Source organism: Acinonyx jubatus, chromosome B1 (assembly GCF_027475565.1).
Source record: "Acinonyx jubatus isolate Ajub_Pintada_27869175 chromosome B1, VMU_Ajub_asm_v1.0, whole genome shotgun sequence".
NCBI classification, from domain to species: domain Eukaryota; kingdom Metazoa; phylum Chordata; class Mammalia; order Carnivora; family Felidae; genus Acinonyx; species Acinonyx jubatus.
Window position 1 is genome coordinate 130,630,103 of NC_069382.1, and position 15,706 is coordinate 130,645,808.

The following is a 15,706-nucleotide window of genomic DNA, read 5'->3' on the forward strand; positions in this document are numbered from 1 at the left end:
TCAGCCCAAAACAGTGCAACGGTATTCTATGGTTTCTTGTTTGATTCTGTCCTTTATATAGGTCTTATATATCCACTAAGAGTGGGCCCTCCATACTTTCTGTCCTTTTCATAAGCTCTTAAAATACTATGACGCTACAAAAGGTGACCCTCTCTTGAATCTCTGAATATCTGAATTTTTAACCTCATGGTACCTCTTTCTTTATAGTTTATGCTTTCACATATCATTGGTACCAGATATGTTTAGATAGTTTTGAGCTTCAAAATGAAAACTAACGCTGAAAAAGGAATTAGGCTGACTACCTAATACTAGACGATGGATCTGACGGGAGAAGAAGAGTGGTCTCTTTTTTTAATAGAGAAGAAATCTGATTCCCACCACATCAAGACTAATCTTGTTTTTATGTTTTTCTCATATGTAAGAGACTGCTTTTACATCAACTATCCTCCTGTTTTTCATTAAAAACAAATGATGAAAAATAAACCATTAATAAAAACAACTTATTGAAAATAAATGATAAATATGTTGTGCTTTTAAAAAACAACCTCTTGTGTTTATAAAATAGAGTTTTCATTTCTAATCTCTGAGTGTCTATGAATCTCCTTTAGGAAGCAAGGGTCTAGATAGTAATAGCAACCAGATATTAAGGGGTGCAGGGGTTCTCTCAACTTTGGCTTCTCTGATAGTGAGAGTGTTGGTTGATCAAATGACTTACTGAATCCTTTCTATGTGTGGCACTGAGGAGAGTATGATTGTTATGAGATATTTTTTTCCCTTGTTACTTTGGCAAGAATTTTTGTTCATGATGACATTTTAATTTTTTGCTTTAAAACTAAGAACTTTAGGGATGCCTAAAGTCAGTTAAGCATCCAACTGTTGATTTCAGCTCAGGACATGATCCCAGGGTTGTGGGATCAAGCCCCACATTGGGCTCCATGCTGAGCGTGGAGCCTGCTTGGGATTCTCTCTCTCTTTCCCTCTGCCCCTTTCCCCTGCATGTACTGTCTCTCTTCCTCTCTCTCTCTCTCTCTAGAATTTAAAAATAATAAGATAATAAATTTTTTAAAAATAATAAAACTAATAACTTTATAAGTGAAGCTTTAAAATGTATTATTTTAGGGGCGCCTGGGTGGCTCAGTCGGTTAAGCATCCAACTTCAGCTCAGGTCATGATCTCACGGTTCGTGGGTTCAAGCTCTGCCTTGGGCTCTGTGCTGACAGCTCAGAGTCTGGAGTCTGCTTCAGATTCTGTGTCTCCTTCTCTGTCTGCCCCTTTCCCACTCACATTCTCCATCTCTCTCTTTCTCAAAGATGAATGAACATTAAAAAAAAAAGTGTTAATTACATGGGGGCGCCTGGGTGGCTCAGTCAGTTAAGTGTCTGACTCTTGATTTCAGCTCATGGTTTGTGGGATTGAGCCCCACATCAGGTTCTGCACTGACAGTACAGAACCTTCTTGGGATTCTCTCTCTCCCTCTTTCTCTGCCCCTCCCCAGCTGGTTCTCTTTCTCTCTCTCTCTCTCTCTCTTCCAAAAAATAAATAAATCAACTTAAAAAAATAAATAAAAGTGTGTTTACAAACGTTCAAAAGAGAAATGTGGAAAATAGAAAACATAAGCCTATCTCCCACAATCCCATTCCCCAGAGGTCAGGCTACTAATGCACAATCTTTTGATCAGTTTCTAAGGCATACACAAGCATACATATGATAAATACATTACATTCTTTTATTGTATGTGTTACATAATATGTTGATAACATACATCATATTCTGTAACTTGTTTTTTTTAACTTACCAGTGCATCACAAAGAGCTTTTTCTTTCATTAGAGTTTAACCTCATGCTTTCTCTTGGGCAAACAGTACTAAATGATATTATAATTAATGATTGTTTTGTAATAGACATGTACGATGTTTCCAATTTTTCTCAGTTCATTCACTTGTTTGTTTTTTGTTGTTTTGTTTTGTTTTTTGTTTTGTTTTGTTTTGTTTTGTTTTGTTTTGTTTTTTTGCTTAACCAATACCTGTTGGAGAGCCTGGGCAGATGCCAGAGTTAAGAAGAGCTCACCTTGTCCCAGGACACACCTACATAACAGCCATACAGGCACAACTAACCCAGAAAAAGACTGGCACAACAGATTCTCCACAGTTCATCGTAGAGAGGAACCCACATTAAAAAAGGATAGGACGGGTGCCTGGGTGGCGCAGTTGGTTAAGCGTCCGACTTCAGCCAGGTCACGATCTCGCGGTCCGTGAGTTCGAGCCCCGCGTCTGGCTCTGGGCTGATGGCTCAGAGCCTGGAGCCTGTTTCCGATTCTGTGTCTCCCTCTCTCTCTGCGCCTCCCCCGTTTATGCTCTGTCTCTCTCTGTCCCCAAAAAAATAAATAAACGTTGAAAAAAAATTTTTTTTAAATAAATAAATAAAATAAAAAAGGGTAGGAAGGGAGACACAGTCAGGAACAAAACTCCTGGAAACTAGCCACAAATGGAAAGGATGCCACAAGCATGAAGAAGGGAGAGGAACAGACCCCACATCAGGTACCCCAGAACAGGAGACCTGCACTGGGAACACAAGTTCCCATAACATTTGGTTTTAAAAGTCAATGGGGCTTAACTTTGCAAGTTTTTATAATCAATGGGACTTAACTCCAGGTACCTTCAAAATCTGTGGGTTCAGGCTCTGGGAGAGCCAAAGGGTTATAGGAAATAGTCCCCACCCTTAAAGAAACAGCATAACAAACAATCCCTTCAAGATACAACATAGAAACAGCACTTTGAGAAGCATCTGAGGTATGTGGGAAGTAGATTTATTTACTAAACTCAGAACATGCCCTGGGGAGGCAGGGATCTTTAGGATATTTCTTTTTTTTCTTTTTATTCATTTTTTTAATCTTTTTTTTTAATATATGAAATTTGTTGTCAAATTGGTTTCCATACAACACCCATTGCTCATCCCAAAAGATGCCCTCTTCAATACCCATCACCCACCCTCCCCTCCCTCCCACCCCCCCATCAGCCCTCAGTTTGTTCTCATTTTTAAAGAGTCTCTTATGCTTTGGCTCTCTCCCACTCTAACCTCTCTCTTTTTTTTTTTTTCCTTCCCCTCCCCCATGGGTTCCTGTTCAGTTTCTCAGGATCCACATAAGAGTGAAAACATATGGTATCTGTCTTTCTCTGTATGGCTTATTTCACTTAGCATCACACTCTCCAGTTCCATCCATGTTGCTACAAAGGGCCACATTTCATTCTTTCTCATTGCCATGTAGTACTCCATTGTGTATATAAACCACAATTTCTTTATCCATTCATCAGTTGATGCATATTTAGGCTTTTTCCATAATTTGGCTATTGTTGAGAGTGCTGCTATAAACACTGGGGTACAAGTGCCCCTATGCATCAGTACTCCTGTATCCCTTGGGTAAATTCCTAGCAGTGCTACTGCTGGGTCATAGGGTAGGTCTATTTTTAATTTTCTGAGGAACCTCCACACTGTTTTCCAGAGTGGCTGCACCAATTTGCATTCCCACCAACAGTTCAGGAGGGTTCCCGTTTCTCCACATCCTCACCAGCATCTATAGTCTCCTGATTTGTTCATTTTGGCCACTCTGACTGGCGTGAGGTGATATCTGAGTGTGGTTTTGATTTGTATTTCCCTGATGAGGAGCGACGTTGAGCATCTTTTCATGTGCCTGTTAGCCATTTAGGATATTTCTTCAAGAGCAAAAGACCTGGGGGTGCCTGGGTGGCTCCGTTGGTTAAGAGACTGACTTCAGCTCAGGTCATGATCTCCTGATCCGTGAGTTCGATCTCTGTGCTGACAGCTCAGAGCCTGTAGCCTGCTTCAGATTCTGTGTCTCCCTCTCTCTCTCTGCCCTTCCCCCGCTCCCACACTCGCTCTCTCTCTCTCTCTCTCACAAAAATAAATAATCAATAGAGGCGCCTGGGTGGCTCAGTCAGCTAAGTGTCTGACTTCGGCTCAGGTCATGATCTCACAGTTCGTGGGTTCGAGCCCCACATTGGGCTCTGTGCTGACAGCTCAGAGCCTGGATCCTGCTTTGGATTCTGTGTCTCCTTCTCTCTCTGGCCCTCCCCTGCTCATGCTCTGTCTCACTCTGTCTCTCAAAAATAAATAAATGTAATAAAGAAATTTTAAAAAATAAATAATCAATAAAAAGATTAAACAAACAAACAAAAAGAACAAAAGATCTGACAGGTGCCATTTCTCTTCCATGCTTCCTTTCCCCCACCCCCCCAGCCAAGATCGCCCAACGCTGGTGGGAAACAGCTCCAACACTCTCCATATAACTTGCTAACACTGCTTGCCCTGCTCCCATGTTCTCTTGTGGACTTGTCCCATCCACCACAGCACACCCCACTCCAGGGTGGCTCCTGACATAGCTCATTCTGCAAGCAGCTTCAAAAGTGACCAATGCCACTCTTTCCCAAAGGAGAGGGGAAGATAACCACACATGCCAGTTTGACAGCAGCCCCAGCAGGGGTCTGGGGGCAGACACCTGATCTGACTGCCAGTCCACCCACCACAAAAAGCTCACAAGGGGTAGTACAAGGACAGAGTCTTATAGTTCAGGGTCACTGAAATCCCAACAGACTGGGAGAAGATATCTGGTCTAACTGTAGGCACTGCCCATCAACAAAAGCCTTTCAAAGGACAACATAGGAATGGTACCCTACAGTTCCATGCAACCACAGCCCTGGCAAACAAGTTTAGGGCAGGCATGTGGTCTGACCCATCTACAAGCCTAAGGCCCCCCCATATTGGCCCCTTAACAGGACAGACACCAAATCCTGCCCACGACAGGCAAAGGGAGCCATTGCAGCCAACTGGACTGAAAACAGACATGGCTCAGCCACAACATAAAGTGCAAGCTATACACACAGGAGACCCCCTGAAACATCTGGTTCTGATGAACTGGGGACACTGCCTAGGACCTCTTCTTCATGAGAACATTACTTTCAAGACCAGGAGACATAAAAAACTGTCCTAAAACATAGAAACAAGAGAAAGAGCATGCACACAAGCAGGGGAGAGGCCGAGAGAGGGGGAGAGAGAGAATCCCAAGCAGGCCCCACACTGTCAGCACAGAGCCTGCCACAGGGCTCGACCCCACAAACTATGAGATCATGACTTGAGCCAAGATCAAGAGTCAGATGCTTAACCAACTGAGCCACCCAGACGCCCCCATTCTCACCACTTTTATTCAACATAGTACTCAAAGCCCTAGCTGCAGCAATCAGGAGAAAAATAAATAAATAAATAAATAAATGGCATCCAAATTGGTAAGGAAGAAATTAAACTGACACTATTTGCAGATGACATGATACTATTTATAGAAAACTTTAAAGACTCCACCAAAAATAACTGCTAGAACTAAAACTGAAGCAGCAGAAAGAGAAATTAAGAAAAGCAACCTCATTTACTATTGCACCAAAAAGAATAAAACACCTAGGAAGAAACTTAACTAAGAGGTGAAAGACATATACTTTGAAAACTGTAAAACTTTGATGAAGAAATGCAAATGACACAAACAAATGGAAGGATATTCCATGCTCATGGATTGGGAGAACCAATATTGTTAAAATGTCCATACTGCCCAAAACAATGTACACATTTAATGTAATCCCTATCAAAATACCAAAAGCATTTTTCAGAGAACTAGAACAATTAATCCTAAAATCTGTATGAAACCACAAAAGACCCAAGAAGAACCAAAACAATCTTGAAAAAGAACAAAGCTGAAGGTATCACAATTCCAGATTTCAAAATACATTACAAAGCTATAGTACTCAAAACAGTATGGCATTGGTGCGGAAATAGACACATAGATCAATAGAACACAATAAAGGGTCCAGAAATAAACCCACAACTATATGGCCAATCAGTCTACAACTACGGAGGCAAGAATATGCAATGGGAAAAGATAGCATTTTCAACAAATAGTGTTGAGAAAACAGGACAGCTACGTGCAAAAGAATGAACCTGGTCCATTTTCTTAGACCATACACAAAAAATAAAGTCAAAATGGGTCAAAGACCTAATGTAGGACCTAAAACCATAAAACTCCTAGAAGAAAACCTAGGCAGTAAGTTATCTGACATTGGCCATAGAGACATTTTTCTATGCATGTCTCCTGAGACAAGGGAAACAAAGTCAAAATTAAACTATTGGGACTTTTGTGCAGTGAAGGAAATCATCAATAAAACAAGAAGGCAACCTACTAAATGGGAGAAGATATTTGCAAATGATACATCCAATAAGGGGTTCATATCTAAAATGTATAAGGAACTTTAACTCAACACCAAAAAACCACAAATAATGCAATGAAAAAATGGGCAAAAAACATGAATAGACATTTTTCCAAAGAAGACATACAGATGGCCAACAGACACATGAAAGGATGATCAACATCACTCATCATCAGGGAACTGCAAATCAAAACCACAATGAGATGTCACCTCATACCTGTCAGAATGACTAAAATCAAAAAGACAAGAAACAGTAAGTGTTAGTGAGGATGTGGAGAAAATGAACCCTCGTGCACTCTTTGTGCGAATGCAAACTGGTGCAGCCACCCTGGAAAAGAGAATGGAGGTTCCTCAAAAAGTTAAAAACAGAATTGCCATATGATCCAGTAATTCCACTACTATGTATTTACCTAAAGAAAACAAAAATACTAATTCAAATGACACATACACCCCTATGTTTATTGCAGCATTATTTACAATAGCAAACATATGGAAGCAGTCCAAGTGTTCATCAACTGATGAATGGAGAAAGAAGATGTGGTATACATATACAATGGAATATTACTCAGCCATAAAAAAGAATGAAATCTTGCCATTTGCAACAACATGGATGAAGCTAGAGGATATAATGCTAAATGAAATAAGTCAGGGAAAGATAAATACTATATGATTTCAGTCACACGTGGAATTTAAGAACCAAAACAAATGAACAAAGACACAAAGAGACCAAAAAAACACCCCAGATTCTTAAACACAGAGAACAAACTGATGGTTACCGGAGGGGGGACAGGATGGGGAGAAGGATGAAATAAAGGGGATTAAGAGTACACTTACCATAAAGAGCACTGAGTATGTATATTGTTGAATCACTAAATTGTACACCTGAAGCTAATATAACACTGTGCGTTAATTATACTTAAACAAACAAACAAACAAACAAATAATTGAGTATCAGCCACAGTAGTAGGCCCGGGGGAAACATGAGTTTCCTGCCTTAGTGAAAGTCACATTCTAGTAGGTGGGGTAAACAATAAACAAACGAAAAGTATTATGAGAGCATATTTAAAATGGTGGAGTCAGGGAAGACCTCTCTGAAAGCAATATTTGGGTGCAGAAATATGTGTGAAGTGATGGCATCCCTTCATGCAAATACCTAAGGAAAGGAACATGCACACTCTGACAAAAAATAAACTTCTGTGAAAGACTGTTTGAGGCCAGAGTGGCAGCACAAGTGGGTAGAATTGTAGGTAATACACTAAGAGAAGTAGGCAGGGACCAGATTACTGGGGACCACATAGGACACTAGTAAAAGTTTTTATTTTTCTGAGTGTAAGAGGAAGGATCTGAGAAATATGAGTTAGGGATTGACCCAAATAAATAAAATCCTGTGTTAGTTGCAAAGAAAACATTTCTTTTTATTTCCATTTTTGGTTTTAATCCTTTATGAGGGAAACTCAGAGAAATGCCTGGAAGCACAAATATTGAGCTCTTTTTTGCCTGTTTTCCTAAATATTTTGGGTGTAGACTTCTTCCTTATAAGTTCCAACTGAGTTTCTAAATGCTTTACTATGACAGGCATCCAGTCATGATTCTCCCTGCAGGTTCCACTCCCACTGGTGCAGCCACCCTGGAAAAGAGAATGGAGGTTCCTCAAAAAGTTCTCGGCTGTCTCTAGGGTATGCAGTTCCCTGGGCAAATATTTCTTTGGGGCTCCTGTCTATAAAGATAAGTTGATTTAGGAGCATCTAGATGGCTCAGTCAGTTAAGTGTCCAACTTCGGCTCAGGTCATGATCTCGCAGTTAGTGAGTTTAAGTCCCACGTTGGGCTCTGTGCTGATGGCAGGGAGCCTGAAGCCTGCTTGGGAATCTGTCTCTCTCTCTCTCTCTCTCTCTGTCTTTCTCTCTCAAAAATAAATAAAACATTTATAAAAAAAAAGCAGTTTAAGGGGCATCTGGGTGGCTCAGTTGGTTGAGCAGCCAACTTCAGCTCGGGTCACAATCTCATGGTTCGTGAATTCAAGCCTCACATTGGGTTCACTGTCAGCCTGTCAGTGCAGAGCCTGCTTCGGATCCTCTGTTCCCCTCTGTCTGCCCCTCACCTGCTTGCACTCTCCCTGAAAATAAATGTTTTTTTTAATTAAAAATAAGTTGATTTAAAAATATATTATAAAAGGATACCAGGCTGGCTCAGATGGTAGAGAATGTAACTCTCTGTCTCAGGGTCATAAGTTCAAGCTCCATTTTGGGGATAGAGGTTACTTAAAAAAGTTTTTAATTACATATTATAAAATTCATAAGTCCATGTGAAGTATAGTGACTTATTGATGAAGACTTAAAATAATAGGTAGATTTCTTTACTGTTCAATCAGTGCAGTGCATGTAAAGATTCTTCTTGATATCCAGCTATCATCTCTTCTTGTTTGGTCCAGGAATCATTTTCCACTTTCCTTTTTTTTTTCCTTTATTACCAAATGAGCTATTTATTGCTAATTTCATATGTTTTGCCACAAGAAACAGTAACAATGCTGTTATTACTCATAATTCCATGGCATTTGTAACATGTTTGTATTGAAATAATATGAATCTTCTAGCCTCTACAATACCTTACTACCATTTATTAATATTAGTTGCATCATTACCTTTCACTTCGCATTATCCATTGTGCTACCTATAAATACTGGCTTCCAATCATTCAAAGATTGCTATGGCACTTCTTAAATAATAATCACAAATTCAAATCTGATCTAGAATGTGCAGGAACATGTGAAGAATTTGTTTTCTGATCCTGTTGAATGTGTGATTTAGAATCCTATAGCATAGCATGGAACAACCATCTTCCAACTGTATCTTGTCTTGATATAATATTGAATTAGGGGCTTGACTTATTTAATATGAAATGATATAACTTGGATTGGATTAATATGAAATAAAGAATATTTCTAATAATATAACATATAGGATTTGCTTAAAAATAATAGAAGAAAGAGGTGGAAGTAATCCAAATGTCCACTGACATACGAATAGACAAAGAAAATGTGGTACGTATGTGCAATAGAATATTATGCAACCTTTGAAAAAGGAAGGAAATCTTGTCACATGCTACAACATGGATGAACCTTGAGGACATTGTGCTAAGTGAAATGAGTCACTCATAAAAGGACAAATACCATATTATTCTACTCATATGAATTATCTAAGGTAGTCAAAATCATAGAAACAAGAGATAAAAAGACTGGGAGCAGGAGGAAAAGGGGAATGATAAACAGTTTAAGAAAGTATAGTTTCAGTTTTGTAAGATGAAGTTCTAGAGATGTGTTACACAACAATGTGAATATACTTAACACTACTGAACTGTGCACTTGAAAATGATTAAGAAGGAAAATTTAGTGCTTTTAAAATCATATATTTAATTTTTTTTAACGTTTTATTTATTTTTGAGACAGAGAGAGACAGAGCATGAACGGGGCAGGGGCAGAGAGAGAGGGAGACACAGAATCAGAAGCAGGCTCCAGGCTCTGAGCCATCAGGCCAGAGCCCCACGCGGGGCTCGAACACACGGACCGCGAGATCGTGACCTGAGCTGAAGTCAGACGCTTAACCGACTGAGCCACCCAGGCGCCCCTAAAATCATATATTTAAAAACTAATAGAGGAGGCGAAAGTTGGTAGAAATATAGATCAAACAAGTTGGTCAAGAGCTGACAACTGGAGAAGCTGTATGATGTGTAAAGAGATTCATTATACTATTTTAATGTATATTTTATAAATCTCTATAATAGAGAGCCAAGAAAAAAAATACAAAGGTTTTCAATTACTGGATAATATCTTAACATAATTTCTAATCACACAGCACTCTTTATCCAAAATGAAAATAGCTTTTCTCTTATGAAAATTTTTTATTTTAAATGTTAACTGTTGGGGTATCTGTGTGGCTCAGTTGGTTAAGTGTCAGACTTCAGTTCAGGTCTTGATCTTACAGTTCATGGGTTTGAGCTCCGCATAGGGCTCCATGCTGTGTAGAGAGTGCTTGGGATTCTCTCTCTGTCTCTCTGCCCCTCCTCTACTCATGCTCTCTCATCTCTCTCTCTCTCTCTCTCTCTCTCAAAATAAATAAATGTTAAAAAAAAAAATGTTGGCTGTCAAAATGAAAGAGAAAAAAAAGCCCTAACCCAGATAAATAAATAAACAAATAAATAAATACCTGAAAAGACCTTGAAAATAGAGATGAAAATAGAAAAAAATAAAAAATCATCACCTACAATCCACTGGAAATATTTCAGTGTATATCCTGCCGGAATTAAATATTTATATTTATATTTATATTCATATATTTTTTTTAATGATTGCTTATCTTGAGAGAGAGCGAGAGAGTACACACACGAGTGAGAGTAAGAGAGGCAGAGAGAGAGAGGGAGAGAGAGAATCCCAAGCAGGCTCCATGCTGTCAGCGTGGAGCCTGACACAGGGCTCAATCTCACGAATCGCGAGATCATGACTGGAGTTGAAATCAAGAGTCAGACGCTTAGCCCATTGGGCCACCCAGGGCACCCCATAAAAAATCTATTTTTAAATATTATTTGTTGCTATCAGATAAAAAGAACCTATACTTACACCATATGGGAAATGACTCCTTCCTTGCTTTCAAGAAAGTCTTTCAGGGTACCTGGCTGGCTCAGTCAGTGGAGTATGTGACTTGATCTTAGGATTGTGAATTGGAGGCCCATGTTAGGTATAGAGATTACTTAAAAATAAAATAAAATCTTTAAGATAAAAAAAGAAATAGATCCATTTTGAAATCTTTCAAAATAGATTCATAATGAGCAACTACATATCATATATGCAAAATTATGTGTTTATGTGCAGACTTTTTTTCCTCTAGAGTTAGTATTGAAAAAGATCACATTCTAGAAATGAAAGGATTATAGCCTATATACATCTGGATAATCATTATGTTAAATGATATGTAATTGGGCAAAGGGCATAATAAAAGAAGAAAAAGCTTATCAGTGAATAAAATGTTCAAATTTTTTAAATCTAGGAGCTTGTTGCATTGATATTGAAGCTCACCAGTTTATCTTTCCAGAGTTAGGAGGCAACAAAAGTCCCATTCAAGCACTAAAACTGGACAATTTATATAGAGATTGCCTTAATATGACAACTTCAGGTTTTCAGCAGTATCAGTGTTTGCTCTAAGACTACAAACAACTCAGATGGTAAACACATTTTAGGGAAAAATTCTGAAATCAGAAAACGACATGTTATCAGCTATATCTTACTAAAACTCAGTTCGAACATTTTAATTTTTTTCAAGTATAATTAACATACAGTGTTATATTAGTTTCAGGTGTACAATATAGTGATTCAATAATTCTGTACATTACTTCAGTGCTCATCATGATAAATGTACTCTTAATCTTCTTTATCTATTTCACCCATCCGCCTATCCACCTCCCCTCTGGCAACCACCAGGTTGTTCTCTAAGTAGTTTGAACATTTTATTTTATTTTTTTAAAGATTTTATTTTTCGTTATCTCTACATGCAACATAGGATTGGAACTCACAACCCTGAGATCAAGTGTCACGTGCTCCACTGACTGAGCCAGCCAGACACCCCTGTAGTTTAAACATTTTTTAAAAAATTTTTTACATTTTATTATTTTTGAGAGACAGAGAGAGACAGAAGATGAGTGGGGGAGGGGCAGAGAGAGAAGGAGACACAGAATCTGAAGCACGCTCCAGGCTCTGAGCAATCGTTCAGCACAGAGCCTGATGCAGGGCTCAAACCCACAAACGGTGAGATCATGACCTGAGTGGAAGTCAGACACTTAACCGACTGAGCCACCCAGGCGCCCCTTGAGCATTTTAAAAATTAGTAGAATAAATGGCAAAATTTGAATAAAATTATAACAATGTTAATTTCCCAGTTTTAATAATTGTACTTTGGTTTATGTAAGATATGTAAGATATGTAAGATATGTAAGATATTAACTGGTTGAAGCTTATACCTGCACTATTTTTACCACAGTTCTGTAAATCTGAAATTATTTCAAAATGAAAAAGGTTTTGAGTGCTAGTTTCTCTATATATGTTTGGCATCTTCTGAGTAAAACTTAGATTTGTCCACCCAGGGGGCTTGGGTGGCTCAGTCAGTTAATTTGATTTCAGCTCAGATTCGTGAGATTTCACAGTTCGTGAGACCAAGCCTCACTCCGGGATCTGCACTGACAGTGAGGAACGTGCTTGAGATTCTCTCTCCCTTTCTCTCTCTGCCCCTCCCCTGCTAGCTCTCTCACTCTCATAAATATATATATATTTATATATTTATATATATATTTATATATTTATATATATAAATATTCTTTATATATATATATAAAATAAATAAAACAAACTAAAATTCCAAGCTTGATGGTTTAGAAATTGAGAAATGCACACTGTGAGAAGGTAAAAATAAAAGGATGATGGTCTTAGTTACCCTACATCCCAGCAAATAGCAGACACGCAGAGGGCTTCCTGCCCAGAGACCAGCTACCTTTTTGATGTGTAAAGGAGAGCCAGATACTAATAACTAAGCATAGATACCCATCAAATTCTTAATCTTTGACTTTTTATATAAAATGGAATTCTTATCTGCACAAAGACAAACTAAATATGGAACTTAGAGCCATGCAGACTACAGGAGAAAGGGGACTAGTGTCATTTTAATTTATTATCATTAGCATAAAGGAAAATATACAAGTTAAGTAAACTAATTTTGTTTTCCTAATAATTGGACATAATTACACTTTCATGAATGTCTTCTTCATGCTTTCTTCCTATGCGTCTGAATGAACTTATCACAAGGTCTCTCTATGTTCAATAAATTTAAGCTAGTGCCTGACCCTTTAATGTGCAATTAAGAACATCTCTGAGCCTGGTATTTAAAACTATGAATAGCTATTAATTTCATGGTAGTTATTATCCAGTAAGCAGGCACAGACAGGTCTTATCTTAAAGCTGTTAGCAACAGAGCCAAGTACAAAAAAAAAAAAAAACAAAAAACTGAGTTAAATTGATATAACACAAGGCAAATAGATGGCCTAAGAAAAATTCAAAGCAACCAAGCAATGGTGCCAAAGATCCAGTTTCAGTAAACCAGATGGTTTTATATCATATAGACACTACTGAAATGTTAATTCTTTTCCAGCTTTCTGGTTTTGCCAATATGTTGAAGATAAGATCAGCTTCGTGGAAATGCAAGCTGTGCAATAGCACAGAACCCTGTGCTAAGAATGGCCCCACAATTGTTTAATGGTCTGCTATCCCCATCTTGAAAATCTTCATATATATATATATACACATATACATATACATATAATTTATTGTCAACTTAGCTAACATACAGTGTGTACGGTGTGCTCTTGTTTTCGGAAGTAGATTCCTGTGATTCATCACTTGCATACAACACCCAGTGCTCCTCCCAACAAGTGCCCTCCTCAATGCCCATCACCAATTTTCCCCTCTCCCCCTCTCCCCTCAATCAACCTCAGTTTGTTCTCTGTATTTAAGAGTCTCTCATGGTTTGCCTCCCTCTCTTTTTTCCTCTTCCCTTCCCCCATGGTCTTCTGTTAAGTTTCTCAAATTTTACATATGAGTGAAAACATGTTATCTGTCTTTCTCTGACTTATTTCGCTTAGCATAATACCCTTGAGTTCCATCCACATTGTTGCAAATGGCAGGATTTCATTCTTTCTCATTGCCAACTAGTATTCCATTGTATGTATAAACCACATCTTTATCCATTCATCAGTTGATGGACATTTGGGATCTTTCCATAATTTGGCTATTGTTGATAGTGCTGCTGTAAACATTGGGGTCCATGTGCCTCTATGAATCAGCACTCCTGTATCCTTTGGATAAATTCCTGGTAGTGCTATTGCTGGGTCGTAGGGTAGTTCTATTTTTAGTTTTTTTGAGGAACCTCCACACTGTTTTCCAGAGTGGCTGCACCAGTTTGCATTCCCACCAACAGTGCAAGAGGGTTCCTGTTTTTCCACATCCTCACCAACATCTGTTGTTGCCTGAGTTGTTAACTTTGGCCATTCTGACTGATGTGAGGTGGTATCTCAATGTGGTTTTGATTTGTATTTTCTTGATGATGAGTGATGTTGAGCATTTTTTCATGTGTCTGCTGTCCATCTTGAAATTCTTAATTTTGGAACAAGGGATCCTGCATTTTCATTTTGTACAGGGCCTTGCAAATTGTGGACCTGCTCCTAGCTGAAGGCACCTCCAATACCAATCAGTCTTCATTCATTCTCCTTTTCCCTTTTCTCCTTTCATTTCTTCCCCTCCTGATTCACCCACCAACTAGCGAATTCTTCCTCCTTCATTGGCCTCCTCTGTCCCATTTCTAATGCTTCAAATTCTCACTCCCCTCTCCTCCTTTCCTTTCTATCTAATCCTCACCCATCCCATTCCCCATTCAGGGTGAGACCCTCAAGAACTGGTGTCCCAGGAGCCAGTATGACCAGAGACAACCTGGCTTAGCATTTCAGCCAATGCCAGCTCTGTAGTCTTAAAATGACCATGCTCTCGTGTCCTTTTGATCCTGCAGAGATGGGGTGAACTACTGTCCCTTGACTGTTCCAACACACATTTAAAATTTGTATTCCCTGAGGCACCTGGGGAATCAGTTGGTTGAGTGTCTGACTTCAGCTCAGGTCATGATCTCACAGTTTGTGGATTCAAGCCCCACGTCAGGTTGTGCTGACAGCTCAGAGCCTGGCTCCTGCTTTGGATTCTATGTCTCCCTCTCCCTCTGCCCCTCCCCCACTGGTGTGTACTCTCATGCACTCTCTCTCCCTCTCTCTCAAAAATAAATAAAAATTAAAAAAATTGTTTTAAATTTGTATTCCCTGCTTCCTAATTATTCCAGACTGAATACAAGGAAAATCCACCTTTCAGTTAAAGGATGTCTTAGAAAACAAGCTATCTCTCTGAAACAACCTGAAAAATGGATCTGAGGGAGGAGATAGACCAGATACCTGGAGGGCTCCTGGAATCTTGGAAATCTGGGCAGTCCAGTCTGACTCTGTAGTCACTCTTCTCAGCATGGAAATGTTACTGTGTTTTATTCACACTTACGTAACCTGTCATCTGATGCTGTTAAGATCAATCTGTACACATTTCACAAAAGGTGATGCCCTCTGTTTGCAGAACCTTACTAAATAAGGGAAAGGTGAACATTATAAAGTTTGGCTAGCAAAGCTTAATCAAAAACAAATGAAACACATCTGGGGGTGGTGCCAACACATATGGCAGTAGTTACGCTTGATTTTCAGGGCCCCTGGCAGGTGAAGCCCTGATGGTTTTGGCATGAAGGGCTTTGCGCAGTTTCATAAAAGAAAATTCAGTATTTGAACTGAAACATGATCCAGGGTCACACAGACAAATATCTTAGTTC